Here is a 16,492-nt window from a genome sequence, read left to right as displayed (position 1 = left end):
GACTGTTGGTTGGGTGCTTTCTTATACAGCAGTGTTCAGAATTTGATATATTTTATACAAAAAGCAATGGAAAAGAATTGTGAAGTTTCTCTGGTCCAGAGTATTCATATCTAGTAAGGTAGTTTTCTCAGAGCTGTGGGTTTAAAACCATCAGGTAAGGGAGAAATCATTGGATTTTATCCTTCTCTTCCCTAGTGAGCATTGCAGTTGTCAGCTGGGGGGATCTGGTTCATGCTCCTGTCCATCAGATGTATGCTTCTCAGCTCCATCCCTATGGGCATGGTGGAAAGCCTAGTGTATAGAATTAGGGAGGTTGTGGGCCCTTGGAGAGGAGCATGTTTGATCAGGTGCCTGAGAGATGTAGCCTTAGAGGTCTGGTGATCTGCCAGTGCCTCAAAGGTCAGGGAAGAAGTCCTGAGGATCCAAATTTGTGGGCTTCAGTACCTAAAGGTGCACTTAAGTACACTAGTGCTTTTGCACCTCAAATCCCAAGCCATGTAGCTTGGAGTTGTAAGAAATTCATATATTCAGTGGCTTGGAAGAGGGATAGATAAGGTGAACTGAACTGTGGGCTAGATTTCTACATATGCCACAGTTTTCATAGCCACATCATATTGCAAACGATGTTTATTTCCTCATCCATTATCCCCTCTAAACTTATTTCAACATTACGGCTTGTTTTCAGCTTTTCCTTCCTGCTGCCTTTATGTTTCAAATTGTCTTCCCCAAGATTGATCTAATTTTGTTATTTTCTTCTCCTATTTCTAATTTCTCCAAATCTGCCGATATTATTGCTCTACCCTGATGGGGCTCACTACTCCTCCCAATTGAACATCATCTGTAAGCTTCATTAGCGTGCTGTTTGCTGTCTTGAGCAAGGGGCTGCTTATTTTCTTTTTACCAAGTGCTCCAGTTTCCCCCATCATTTGTCATTGAGCCATAACCCACCCTTCGTATCTGCAAAAGCTGGAACCAAGGAGCAAACTGCCTCCCTGCCACTCCTTTAGCAGGACATCTGTACCTTGTCAAAGCCCCTGATGTTATCATGCAACAAGGGAATGTAATGCAAGTCAAGAGTAAACCTTGTCAAGTTTCAGCGTGTAACTTGGGGCTGTACCAGGATTAATTATGCCTTCTGCTGCTTTACACACTCATGTCATCAATAAATTCTAATAAACAGGAGTAGGATGTTCTTATTCATGTCATTCTAGAGGAATTAGAACACAGTAGTGTTATTTAGCAATGCAGATGTTTTATTATTGTGTTGTTTATGTGAAAGTGGATATGACATGAAGAGGTATATCAAATGAGCAATAGAGAGAAGCGAGCTGTGCTCCCTTTTTGATTATGCATATTTATTCATACTGCAGAAGTTACTGCACATAGCAGTCTTCTAAGATGGATTGCTCAGTTTGGAAACCTAGCCTCCTCTCTTCCCGCCTCCCCCCTCCCCCCCCCCCCCCCCCCTTTTTTTTTTTTTATAAAGTTTAGATATGTCAATACCGCCTTTGTACAGTATTTATGAGTTCCTTCTTTAAATTGCACCTTAATTGGTTTAGTCACCACAATTGCAAAACAGGAACCTAATCACCAGAAGCTAAGTAAGCAGAAAAAAAATAATGATTTGGAGCTGTCTGTCTACTGCTGCCGAACAGACACACTGGGCACAGTTTAAAGCTATAATTGCATTGTGGCACTGGCTTGCTGTTCCCAGCACATGCATAATGTAGCTCCCAGTTGCAGACTGCCACATATCCTGCTGTATTTACCCTCAGATGCCAGCAGAGCACATGCCACCCACAACTGCTGCTTCCCAACAGTGTAAAACTGTCACACTTTCAATTAGATGCCCCAAAGCACTTTATTGTCCACTGGAGGGTATAGTCATATCTTGATGGAGGAAGATTATGGGCTAAATGCGTCCATAGTAGATCTCCGCAGGCTGTGGCAGAATTACTTTGGGAATGAATTTGGATGAATTACCCCATTCATTCTATTGATCATAAAACGGGGCTATGCACTGCTTCTTTTTGAGGGCACAAATTCTTGACCACAAACAGTTGGGCCAGTATATGGCCTTATTACCTCCCTGAAGATTTCCAGAGCCAGAGAAGACAAAAAAAAAAAAAAAAAAAAAAAAAAAGAGAGGTAGGAGATCTTGCTGCCCTACATGTACCTATCTGCAGTTACGTCTTGCTGTGCGCATAGTCACTGCAGAGACTAGCTCTTCCTCTGCAGACTGAGCAAATCTGCCCCTCCATTTTTCTTCACCTCTCAGGTTTGTGTCTTTGTGTACCGCTGCCTGGGCACTCACAAAAGAGAGGCACTTGATAGAAAACCCTCATGTCCATCATCTACACTTAGAAAATGGTTGTATTTGAGGGAATTAAAGATGTACTGCATTCCAGTAACCCCTCTTATGGCAATGTTAAGCAGTGTTAAGCCACCTCACATAATCTCACAACTGGAGAAGGGTAAGAGCATGTGTGGCGATAGGCAGCTCCTAGCATGTGAACAGCCACACTGGCAGATGGATAGCAATTTGTTAAGCTAATGTAACTTGACTGTATGTCTAAGTCTGTGGATGCAAAAAATTAAAGAAGAAAGTAGTGTGTATCAGTGCTGAAAGTTTCAGCAGCATCTAGCCAAAGAGGGAGACAATATTTTGGAAAAGTGCTAGAAGGATGTATAAATACTAATCATCTAGAAATGTTAGTCACACTAAAATGAAAGCCACTGAGCCCAGATTTAATCACACACAGAAACACAGGTGTAGTTTCAGGAATAGGCAGAGCCACTTCAACTATACTGCTTCCAGCTGAATACTTAAAATTTGCATGTGTGGAAATTTTATCTTAGCTTCCTCAAAGGGAATTTCCATTGAATCCTCTAGTGAGAGGCATAGCTCAGCTCCCAGTTCAGGTACCTAAACGAGTCTATTTACATCTCTGTCTGCAGGTAGCTACTATGTATGTGAGCTTCACGTCTGAGCTCCCTCTTGAGTCAGCGGAGTTTTAAGCAGTGAAAACCAGAGATGTTACCTGATCAGCTGGTAAACATCCACTTCACAATGAACTGAATCACTCTTGGTGTGCCTCTGTCTACTAGATCTTTGAGAAGAAAACCTTAGTGTAGACACCTATTCCATAGATGTATGCATCTGGTGGTCTGAATCTAGAGCTACCAAACAAGTTTGTGAAAGCTTTATTTTTCCCTTTTCCTCTTCTTCCTGTGCCTCCCCTCACACCCCACCCCCAAGATGGCTTTTATTCGTATAGCTTCTTTGTGGTGCCACTTCAAGTTTGTTTCAGTAATTAACTGAGGCAGCTGGACAATGTCTTACAGGATTTATGTCACTGTTATACTTAGGAACTTTGCTAAGCCAGAGTTCAAAATACGTGTTTAAGCCCTGTACAAGATCAGGGCCTCGCTTAAATAAATGTGTGTGTTAATTTGAGCCTAATTGGCTTAATATTAACACCACATGACTATTAAGAATCAATTGATTTAGTTTTAACACGGAGCATCACATACATATCTAATTTAGAAAGCTCAAAGAAATTGAATGCAGACAAGTCTGAGAGTGTAACAGTGAAGTTACAAATTTAAACATACAAGAGCCAGGGTACAGAAACAGCGCGGTTCTTCCAGCGTAGCAATAATAATTCAAACATATTGTATCTATATAATATTTTTATTACCAGTCAGACTATTAAATGCATACTTAAATCTATGCACGATATGCAATGTGGGCAAGTCTATTGTTACTCTGAAAACTACAGCTTTTTCATTTCCTAATTGCAGTTTCATGGCACTGCCAAGGTTTTGTGTTTAATTTATATAGGGATTTCTATGGTCCTTAGAGCTGTTAATAGAATGGATTCACAAAGACCCCTACTATAAGGAAGGCAAGACTGGTAAGAATGCTATTCATCATACCACCTTTCATCAGCAGGATTAAAAGAGTTTTTATCTACATTTTGCAAAAGGGAACGGAGTCACAAAGTGATGACCTCATTTACCTACTGCTGAGCAGCAGGCCAGTGGAAGCACTAATAATAAAATCAAGGCCACCCAGGTCCTAAACCAATGTCTCCAGTGAGGCGCAGGATAGGTTATGAATCAGATATCTATATATACTTATATCTGACTCTACAAGGACAATATAAATGTGCAGGGCCAGGACGAAGCCAGGTCTGCTCCTAGGACCTACTGGCTTCAGTAAATACAAATGTAGCCTCTCAGTCTGACCAGTTCCTTAGGTACAGATCCAATGCTTATACAGAATATCAGAAGTGTCAAACATATGCCTGCATGGGTCTCTACATAATGTATAATTGGCAGAATTTCAGCTTTCTTTTGAAGCCCCCCCTTTTTTTTTTTTTTTTTTTTTTTTTTTTTGTGTGTGTGTGTGTTGGAAAACAACAAGCAAGCAAGCAAACAAAATCCCTTCCAAGCATGACATAAATGAAACTTGTACGTTGCTGTAATCTCAGGTTTCAGGCTGACTGAATGTCAAAAAATTAGCTCCGTTAGCAGTATAGTTTCATGGCCTGGCACCCATTAGTAAAACACCTAGAAACATATCTTACCTGAATTGTGCAGTAACAAAGCTGTGCAAGGGCTTTTTGGAAAGCCAGGGAGCTGAGCATGAGTCTAGTAAGTCCCAAGAAAGAACAGCAACCATAAAATATCTGTGTCTGATCACAACAAAGAACTTGCTCATAGCTTCTCAGAAGTAAATGGAAAAAAAGGATCCGTTATCCCAAAGCTAAAGGGTCAGGGCCAATCCACAAGTGACCTGGAGAGCTGTGGGGGCATCTTCACACATCACATGACAAGTTTTACAGTCCCCCAAGTTCCCTCAAGTATCCCACAGCAAAGCTTGCTCTGTCCCAGGAGACCCATGGCAATGTTTCCCTCTTCTTACCAGTTACAAAGTTCTGGCTGACCCTCCGCAAGGCTTTGAGTGGTCCCTTCAATGGCCCATCAATCAGCACTCTGGGATCTTGGTTCATTTGTATTGATGTTGTTATCTACTGTTCCTTTGAGTTTGTGAATCTGGGTGCTTAATTTGTTACCTTTTTTTTTTTTTTTTTGTCTTAGTCTTTAATATTGAATGGTGTTAACCAGATACCTGCACAAACCCGACATTCTTCACTCCACATAACCGTACCACATGGACCCTGAATTAAGACTAGTGCATGTGGGACAGGGCTAACGTAGCCACTTCAGGGCTGAGGCTTGGTGCCATACTACCACTGTGATGGGCTTTCCAAGCTGATGTTCAGTTGCACTGTTTGTATTAAACACCATAAAATGGCATTTACATCATCCAGATGCAGTCAAGAGACCATATGTCTCCCTAGGGCGACCTGGACCACCTGGAAAAGTAGTTAGCCTGTGCCTCTAGCTTGCTGCTGGATCTCACAAGTGTGAGTGAAGGAATGGGCTAAGAGCTCATCAGAGAGCTCCCATCTGGCCAATGCACAGACATGAGCTCAGACTCGAGGGAATAAGGGATGGCAGCTTTTCCAAAGTCAAAACAGCCTATCTGTCATCTTGCCTGACCTTTCTGAGCTTGTGGCTTGGTGCTGCTCCAGTGCAGAGCAGCTGAGTCTTGCAGTACACCCTGGGCAGTTGTTCTCCGGCAGAGCTGCAGTGCCAGTGGTTAGTTAAATGCTCAGAGCAGATTAGCTCTGCTGGCAATGGTGCCAACTCCTGGGCTTGTAGCAACCAAAATATCAGCCTGTGTGATTTGTGTCACCCAGCCTTAGCTGTTTGAAGGATCGACATCTAGTCTAGGATGGTCATATTTGCTTCCTTTGTAGGTTCCTTCTCCCTTTCTTAGAAGACAGAAGGGTGTGCTGGTGACTCATCCCATCCTGAGGGAGGTGATGTGAACCATCTTATGGAAATGATTCTACCTTGCTTTTAGGAAGAGCTGAAGTACCTATGACTTTCTTTCACAATGGCTAGCAAAGTGAGATGCATCCCATCTTAACTGGGAATCAGTTTTTAAAACTGGAGGAGTCCATGGCAGCCTCCAAATCTGTGTGCTTTGTCTAATTATAATATGGAGTGCAGCTCTTTATTCCCTTTAAGCCAGTGGTTAACATTTTGCTATGTGTTTCATTTTGCGTAGTAACCTAAAATGAGTAGTTATATATCATAGTCACTGTTGCACCATGCCTCTATTTTGGTCAGATTTTCAGACAGTTCCTGGCAAATGGGTTATAGCTATAAGATATGAACATAGTCCTAAATTCAGGCTTCAAAATAGGGAGAAAGTAAGAAATAATGGGTTGTCAGGTCTCTTTAAAAAGGTGCATGCATCAGGAGAGAAAATAAAGACGCTATCACTGTGCATAGGAGACTTCAGAAGCTTTCAGATAATACTTACATCTGCTTTAATGATTCCATTTAAGCTGTCATTTTCAGCATTTACCTTGCAGCATTCAAAAGCAACTACACTTACATGTTCTCAACAGACTCAGTGCCAGTCTCAGATACGGGGGAGAAAAAAAAAAAAAAAGAAGAAGAAAAGAGAGGAAAATGAAAAGTGCCATACAGTACGTTTCAAAGAACAAATTCCTTGCAGGAAATTAGCAGTAATTTTGGGGCCACCGCTGTTGAAGTGAAATAAGTTTCAAGAGAAAAGTGAGCGCAGTCTCTTTTTCTGTGAGCAGTAACAAAAGGCAGAAGTAAAGACAGGCTCATTACAAGGCTTAAAGGGGCACAGGCAAATATTTTGGCACAGGAGCTCTGAAATCAGGATGCTCTTCTCTGTAAGACCCTGCAGAAATCGCTTCACCTCCTTCGCCTCAGAGTTTCTGTGTGTTTTGTAATAATAGGAACGGTGAAGTCATGCTCGGGTTGGTGTGGTGCAGCTCAGGTTTGCCTTCTCAGGCAGAGCCTTGTGGATGGAGCTCTGGGCTGGAATCTGTGTTTGGTTCAGTGCTGACACAGCTTTCCTCCGCGGCCTTGGGCAAGCTGCTTAATCTGCTTGCTGCTTACAGCTTTGACAGAGGCACTCTTGACAAATGCTGTGCTGTGATTTAAGCCCTTCCATCCTCCTTTCAGCTACAGATCGCCTTTTCGTGCTGCCCAGAGCCACGAGGAGATATGCACCCTCTCTTCAGCCTCTCTAGCTCCCATCCCAGCATCTCAGCTTAATCCTTCATGAGGATGGTTTGCATTGCAATGCCAGGCTGTAGGCATGCAACCTCTTCTGCTGACTGCTGCAAGAGGAATAATATCTAGCCTAAAGGCCAGCCCTGAGCCAAGGGGTCACATGAAGCACGGCTTAGTGGTAGACATGGCAGTGTTAGGTTTACAAATGGACTTGGTGATCTTAAAGATCTTTTGAACCTAAATGATTCTATGAGTTTTATGACGCTATCTTCATCAGATTCGGTTGGACTTCAGTCTGTCGTGCAAAAATGGATTGAGAATAATGTCCCCTTTGTGAGGTTGCTCTCCACACACCACGAGACTTCTGGAAAGACTGTACATTCAATATATAGTTTAAGGGAGTCCTGGATTTTCAGGAGTGGCTCTGTGAGCTTGTCCCCCCTAAACTTGCATTGTACCATGAATAAAACATCCTGGAAGTCTCAGCCAGTTTCTGTTTTGACTTAAGTCTGTTCATGGAAATGTTCACTTTGCTTTTAAGGAGTAGCTCTTCACTTGGAGGTTTCTAAGCAGGGAACAAGGGAGATGAGAGGTTCATTCTCATTTTAAAACCAGGGAAAAAGGGGGCTCAAATTCTATAAGACGTTTCTCTAGATTTAAATAATAAAATGGGTGAAGAAGGTGGATGTTACATATTTATTGAAACATATCCTTACCCTGTACCTCTTTGAAGAATTCATTTATAACCTGGCATCTTGGAAATTGAAGTCCTGTGTTTATGGAGTAAGTGGGACAGCTGAGGTTAAATGCCAAGGGACCTCCCTAGGCCGTGGGGACATTAATGGCATCCTGCTGGCTGCGAGACATACTCCAGCTACAGAAACGTGTGAAATCAGCCACACCACTTTCTTTCCTTTCTTTCTTTGGATCCCTTCCAAATTCACCTCCGCCTTCTCTCTCTGGATGCAAACCAAAGACAGTAGATGCTACAGTGTGTATCCTCAGGAGCACCTCTGCAGATTAAACGCCTGCAGCTATTGTGCATCCAAAGTCTCTGCTGAAAAATCCTTTCTGTGACAGAGGAAAATTAAAAATCTAAATTCAGAATGGAGCCAAATTACCTACTCTTGCTACAGGAAGTCTGACATATCATTACAAACTGGTTTACTTCTCCATGGCCAATTTAATGTGCCTGGCTTTTCTTATGAAAAGGTAAAAAAAAAAAAAAAAAGAAGAAACAAAACAAAACAGAAAAAAAGCCAAACAACCCACAAAAAAAGAAAAAAGCCAGACAAACAAAACAAATCAAAACGAAGAAAAGAAGGTAATGATTTGTTATCTTTGTAGCAGGTGTGAAGCGGGCATTGTAACGCAAATTGTTGGGGCTTCCACTAAGGGAGACTCGAATAGGGACTGTGGGATCCAGAGCTTTGTATTCCACCAGATAAGGGGTCTGAGCCACTGCCTGGTGTTTCCCCTGGAGTGGTCCCTGGCTGCTGCCGCAGAGGTAAGTGCAAGGAACCCTGCAGAAGGCAGGTATGGAATAACTGGCCTACAGGGAAGTTTCTTCCTCAACTTCATTAATTAAAGGCTAGCTCAAGCCTTGAAGCACAAGGGTTTATAGCCTGAGACCAAGCAGTCATGAGCAAGAGCTGATGGTCTCTGTCTGGATCAGGAAGCAGCTTCCCAGGCAGGAAATGTCTGTGAAAATCTGTTCCTCCTCAGAAAGACTGCTTCTCCTCCCAGCAAGGTATGGTTGGGTTGAATGGTGTGTGAACACTTCTCCAAAGCAGTTTAGCCCTTCTAGGACAGCCTGGGTTTTGTTTTCAGGTCCCCTTCCTTGTGGCTCTGCAGAAGGGGCTATCACAGCTCCCATCTGTGGCTGGTCACTCCGAGATACCGAAAATGGGAACCTGGATGGTTCTGAAATGCCCTATACCACCAGGTAACTGACCATGGCAAAGCTGTTGAGGCAGCTGTCTACCACAAGCAAGGACAATCTGTTCCTGTTCAGCACTCCTCATGCCAGTAAGGGTGAGCTATGCACTGCATGTTCCTCGTCTCCCATAGTATCCTGGGTCAGAAAACTCTTTAAGGATGGTGTTTTAGTCTTAGATGTGCTATGTAGAGCTGGTTAGACCAAAATGCTGTTTTTCATCAGCAAACTTAGGTCAGTATAATGACATGTTGATGCAGTACTTAAAAATGAAATACATCTTTTCAATAATGTGCAGGCAATTTAGTCTCAGATTTTCAGAACAGGAGGCATTTTTTATTCCTTCAAAGTAGCTGTTCACAAGGACGCTCACTGTTATTGTATAGCAGCATTTTAAAACGTGTAAATGTTTTTAAAACAAACATTTCTATTTCTTGTCATTTCTTTGCCTTGTTTCAAAATTTTCTTTCTCTGGAAAAGTATTTTTTCCAGGGATGGAGAGGAGCTAGCTGCAATTCAGAGCATAAAAAGAACTGTTGCAGGCTTGCAATGTGTCTGATGGAAGAGGACATCTTGTTTCCATGTAATGCTAATTTAATGTATTCAGCACTTTGAGTGGTGGAGCCTGGAATGGAAGCAGGTGGTGAAGAGTGTAGGAAGTACAGAGGAGACAGAAGGGTGTTAGGGATGGCCAGCTGATGGTAACAGGGAAATATTTCCATTTAGGAAAGAAAATCTTTTAAAAAATGTTATTTTAGTTTGTATTTCATCAAAAAAAAAAGATTTTCCAAAACTATTTGTGGTTGACTTTTTGGAGAACTTGGCATACAGCTATATAAATGTGTTTAAATGAATTCCAGGCTTCATCTGTTTAAACTAAATGCAGATCACTTTAAGAAACTATTTTACCCTTGCCTTCATGAAACAAGACAGAAGAAAACAAAGGTACAAAACAGAACAAGCAGCCTCCTTTCTCCCCTAAAATTATCCTCAAAACATACTCTTTCAGTACAATAAAAATTCTGCAAATCCTTTTTTAACTAAAAACCCCCATCTTTTCCTTCGGAAAACACATATATACAAAAATACACAAGCCAAACTGATAAATACAATTGACCTGCTGTGATGTTGACTTAGAGCTCATTGATTTCATTTCTGATGTGCCACAGGAACATTCATTTGCAGTGAGTGCTAGCTACGATCTTTTCATTAGTGCTGCAGCAGCTGGATTGCAGCTTTGGGCTGGTCAATGCAGATGGGCATAGGCTGACCTAGGCTCTTCTGCTCTTGCTTCTGTCTGGCCAGCTGTGAGCTAGTTAGTTAATGGCAATGGGCTGTTATCATGGAAGGCAGGACATGTTAGCTTAGATACAGTGCTGGAATAAGACTTCCGAGCTCAAGGTCTATGTTGTGACAGGATACTGAAAAAAGGAAAAAGGTAATTTGAGTTAATCCTGGTTATTTACTCTAAGCAGGCACTTATAAAACCATTTTCAAGATTCCACCCAAACTTCTTCCAGTAATGAATTATGTGTTTCAATAAATGGCCCGGTCTGTCCTCTGTGATTGTTGTTTTGGGATCTGGGTCACAAAATTGAGTGCGACCCATTGGGAGTCACTAACTCTGACAAACCCAGCCCTATTGGGGCATTTCTTCATTCAGAACCCAGGAGATGAATGGGTAAAGGCAGATGCTGCTCTCACTGAAATGAGCAATTCATCCCACACAGGGTTTCATGGAGGTGATGAGTCCGTACCTCCTACATCTCAGTGCTGGAAGGCAGTTGGATCTAAGAATGAGTTCAGCCCTTTTTTTAATTTATTTTATTTTTATTTTCTTTCAGATAAAAATGTCTATCTGCAAAATGGCACATCTGAATTCAGGTTGGCATTTAAAGTTTTCTGGGGTGGGGTGGCTGCATGCTTGCTCCCCCATCCTCTCTCTAATTTTGTTAATCAGGAGCTTGCCTGCACCACGCTGTTCATAACTGCCTGGGAGAGCTGTGACAAGTAAATTTCAATCTCTCAGCGGAGCTGATATTCTTAGAGCTGCAGGAGCAGTCATCATGAAGGGGAAAGCTGTGAACACCAATAAATTATTGAAGAAAGCAGGAGAAATATTTCCTTCTGTTGACACATTGGCATTCACCTTTGGGAATGTAATCATGGGAAAGGTAGGCAATCTTTTGTCATAGGGACCTTTTGCTCAGAGAATTCAGTCTTTTTAAAACCTTAGTAGGGAGCCTGCAACCTCTCAACATGGAAGGGATATTCAAGCTATAGGACATCTTGAGACAGGCACGTTGCTCAGAAGTGACAGTGAAACTGAATCAGCTCTGCTGCACATTAAAACATGCTTGATGATACAACAGGAGGTTCGTGGGGTAGGAAGAGGTAAACCCCCCTGGTTCTCTGACTCCTGGGACAGGATCTGCTCAGGAGTGGGATGGTTTTCTATGAATAAAACAAGACAGCCTTAAAAAAATAAAGAAGTCGGCATATAAATATGGCAGAATGGAAAACTCAGATGAGAGCAGTAGGTGGAAGCCAGGGGAGACCTGTTTGGCTAAGGCAGAGAATGAGCAAGGGCATGTCTGCCAGGAAGGACCATTCCCTCCTGGGCTGTGCCTTGGGGGAATGACTGGGGCCAGGATTGGAGAGCTGGCATTTTGCAGGGGTTGTTTCTTGTCTCCTGAAACTCTGTCTCTCCCTCCTTCTGCCACCGCTGACAAAAATAAAGCTGCCTAGGCCTGGCAACAAGTATTTGTTCGTTTGAATTTTGAATTCTGCTTGGAAAGCCATCAAATTAGCACTGATGTTTTATTCCAACATCAGAAACGGCAGGGAAAAATACCCAGGAGCTCCCTGGATTTAAATCCACAAAATCAGCTCCAGTTTTGTTTAGACAAGATGAGTGAATAACCCCCCTCCTCAGCATCATATTTGGCTCAAATCACCAATTTACTGGTTTACAAAAATCTAAAACTGCCCCTCCGGCAAATTAAGGGATTACGTCAATCACTCAAGTCCAGTCTACCTGACAACAGCACGCAGCAACAGGGCAAAAGGTTTGATGCTCTGCTGGAATGTGATAAGGAGAAAATGCCAAATGACACATAGGCAAAGTTATTACCAGCAAGATGAAGACAAACTGGAGGGAGTTCAGAGAAGTGCAACAAAAATGATTAGAGAGCTGGAGGGGTTGATTTACAAGGAAAGTTTTACAAGAACAACCGTCAATATGCACAGCAGGGCTGAGCAACATCTGAGGGGGGAGAGAGAGCCCGTTGCAAACGTCTGAACAGTGCAAACACCCAGGGAGGAACAAAATTACCCAAGGGGGAAATAACTAAGATAATGGGTTGAAATTAAGAGAAAGAGGATAAACATCAAAATAACTTCTCAGTGGAAAGACCGTGGAATAGTCTCATACAAGAAGACGTAGAAGTCCGAACCAAACAAGCTATAAATTCCTTTCCAGAGACTCTGCAGATACAAGCGTCAGCAACGATTAACTTTAGAAACTGAATATTCCTAAGCAACAGGTGTCAAAGCTTTCGGACGCCTGGTGCGAGAATCCATTTAAAAGGGATGGTTTCCAGATAATTCAGTGATAACTTTCTTGCTGTTCAAAACGATGTCAGAGGGGAGATCGAGCAGGCTCTTACTTTCAGTTTAGTGGGCAAAGTGAGCACATGGAAGCCCCCAAAAGTGCAGTTTTGGCAATCTGGTCACTAGTGTACTCCTTGATGAATAGTTTTCCAGTTGAGATAGTTGGTTTAAATCTGCCTCTGGTCTGGAGTGACTGGAAATCAACACCAGATAATGGCTGCTTGGTAGAAGATGTGACATGAGTTAATGCACTCAGCTGAATTTCTACTGGATATTGGACATGTGCTCACATTAGAAATGCTTTGAACAGCAGGATCAGCATTAAATTAACGCCTACACTGACAATCTTGCCAAAGAAATCCAGAAGGGGATGGACATTAGTAATGAACTGCACGTTCACCTTTGGAGTGAAGTCATTAGTAAGGTAAACTTTACCTTGGGCTCTGAACCGCCTCTCCACCACCACATCACCTAACTCTTGTATGGGATGTCAGTTTGCAAAGCAAATTATTTAGGATATTTCCTTAGCATACTGGGAATAGCTGCTATTAAATAAAAGTTACGTTACAGGAAGTCTGTTTGTTAGACGCTATTATTTTTTAAGTAACTATTTTTGAGCTGTTTCTTCACAGGGAAGGCACAAGTGGTTTGTTGCATGTGACCTAATACATCTGATTGTACAGAGGGTAGAAATAGCAGCAATGAGTAAGGAAGCAGCATGGGAATCTCCTGCAGAGTGGTATTTGAAGGTCTGGCTGAGCAAAGCCACTTAGGCCATTTCTAGTTTATTGTTGTTACACTTTGGTGTGGCTTTCCAGTAATTTATAGGGGTGTTTGTTGAGTTCATGAGCTCTTGAGACCTGCATCCAATAAAATAGTGATGTACTTTCTCTTGACTGAAGGCAGAAGCATATATCATTGCATGCAGTGGGTCTGATATCATTTCATGCCAGGTGGGGAAAAAGGCTGTAAGGCTTTAGCTTAGTCAAAAGAAGAGCAAAAGTAAAGAAAAATATCAATAAAGGACACTGCATCGTGAAGGGCACCGTTTTGTTTCTAGTTTCCTCAGCTTGACACATTAAGTTAGCAGGCAAAGAACTTGGTAGGTTAATCTTATCCTTTACTAGAAAATCCCATATTAGTTTATGATCTCTTTCTAAGCTTGATATAAAGCCACAGAAGATAATGAGCAGCTATTAGATTTATCATTATTTATATACACATATATATTCCCATAAATTTTCATCTGTATTTTAACATTTCCAAGATGTAGAGCAGTAATCCTTTATGTCCTTGCAGTGTTAACAACAATATCCTTTAAAATTTAATTAACATTTTAAAAAGTTGCCTCTTCCTGTACCATTAGCCTCTTCCCCTCTATCAAGCAATAACCGATGGATCAGACTTGGTTGATTAGCTGTACAGAAGAGGAAAAATCACCGAAGGAGTGAGGTTTATTCTTAAAATAACTTCTTTCTTTCCACCTACAGGCTGGTGTAGAGACATACGATGGTCAAACAGCATACAGAGCAATCCTATCATGTAGGTAACAACCCAGAAAGAGTATTGGCTCCTAGAGCAACTGTGTGCCTCTGTATAAAATAAATATAAAAATCTTCTTCTTGCAAAAGACAAAGCCAGCAGTGCCTTTGCCAGTTTTCTCAGAAGTCTAAGCTCACTCAGACATCAAGGAAAAGGACATGGGAGCCTCTCTGATGTGGTATCACCTGGTAGCACAGCCCACAACAGAGATTTAAAGACAGTCTTCAGACACAGGCACCACTGGATGCCAGCTAACGACAACCCAACTAATGACCCGGCAGCCACCTACCACAGAGGCTAGGGCAAAAGTGATGCAGCTCTGCACATCCATGCGAAATAGCAGGTGATTTCAGTGTAGCAATTATTTCTGTTGCCCAAATATTTCCATTAACTTTCCATTGCCCTGAGACAGAGTGACGTGGAGGCATCACTTTTGCACAGCAGCATGGGCTCCTCCATGGCATCATCAGGAGATGATGCTGGTTGGGTCACAGACTGTTCCCGCCACACCTGGCTTCACTGGCATACTGGCAACTGGGTCTGGCTACGGGCCATTTGGAGGGAGAAGGGATGAGTGAAAAGTTTTGTTTGGTTTGTTCAATCCAGCTTGGGATTTCCCTGTGACTGCTACCAGCGGAAAGTGTTAGCATATGAATTATTTAACATAAACTCAGGGACCATAGTAAGTCTTCCGACTGTCTGACTTTTGCGGAGATTTCTTTAGCTGATGGTTTATATTCCTCTGTGACAGATGCATTTTCCGATCCTAGATAGTGCCTTGCGCTGGCCCAAAAAAGGCAGCTTCAGCATAAAAGCAGGGAGACCTTAAGAGAAAAGGGCTCTTGTGTAGTAAAATAAGTTAGGATTTAAAGCTCATAATTTCTATTGCTAAATCAGTGTTAAGAAAGAAATAGATCATAATTCAAATTAAAGGTCATCTTCGATCTGTCTCCATCTCCCTGCTTTTTTGTTATCCCCTTTGTTCAGGAAAGGAATAAAACCTGTATTATTACTCAGATGTAAAGCCTTAAAGGGAGCATCGGCTATTACAGATTCTCCAGTTCTATTTTGCATTTCCATCTGAAATCAGGGAGCCTTTCTAATACCAGCTGCAAAAACACCTAAGTACAAGTAAATGTTGCCTTGAAGAACTTATAAGGTAAATGGACAAGAGGTGGAAGAAAGGAAGCTGTTGCTGAGACGGGGAACTGAGGCGCAACAAGGTTAAGTGGCTTTCTGGAGGTCGCTCGGGAAGTCTAACATCGAGCTGGGAAGAGAACCAAGCTCTTCTGAGTCATCATCCCCTGACAAGCCCATCCTTCTTCTTTTCCTTCTAAATGGAACAATCCTGCATTGGTTGTGGTATAACGGTCTACATGACCGGGTAGGTCTTTTCCATTTCCAATGTCTATGATGAGAGTAATTCTGCTTAATGGGGATGCAGTCAGCTGGTGCCAATGGTTAAGTGTTGCTTAACCAGGTGTTAAATAGGTATGAAATTCCAGGCTCTGGGCTTTGAATGCAGAAGTTGCCAAATGAAAATGAAAATAAAATAAAATAAATAGCAAAGTGAAAAAAAACAAAACCCCACAGCAACAACAACAAAAACCCAAACCCAACAAAACAACAAAACTCAAACAGAAAAAAGAGAAGAAAAAGGAAATGCCCCAGAGTATCAGATCCATGTGCTTACACACATTCAGTCTGGTGTTTTCCTTCAATTCCCATATTTCCAAGGGGATTTAAATAGCGTGTTTACTTACTAAGGTTAACAGACTATGCTATATCCATCTCTATTTAAGTAGATTCCTCCCCCTTTTGCTTTTTTAAAAATATCCTCGATAGCTGTTTTTTTTTTTTTATCATCTGTCACTTTCTCTTGCAATGTCACCTTTAACTTGCTATTGAAACTCACTGTTCTGCTGAAGTGTTTCTGCTTTCCATTTGATGTGTTTATTTAATGTCTAATAACAAGACTAGCAATTGCATGCAGGCATCAGGCAAGAAACAGACTCCCATCTATTAGCTTTAAGTTATCATTCTTAATGCTTTGTTTAGCCATCTTAGACATTTCTATAGAAAGTACATCTTGTGTCTTTATACATGTTACTTTTATAAATTATGTATATTCATGTGCTATGTATAGTATTAATTCATACTTGATCTGTGTTCAGGATGGCTATTCATCCTGACCGATTTATCTTTTTAGAGAAGGAATCTCACAAACTCCTTTTCTTTCTGCTGGGGAATCTCACACTGGTCCATTTC

The sequence above is a fragment of the Falco biarmicus genome, chromosome Z (genome assembly GCF_023638135.1).
Source record: "Falco biarmicus isolate bFalBia1 chromosome Z, bFalBia1.pri, whole genome shotgun sequence".
NCBI lineage: Eukaryota > Metazoa > Chordata > Aves > Falconiformes > Falconidae > Falco > Falco biarmicus.
This window is presented reverse-complemented; position numbering follows the sequence as displayed.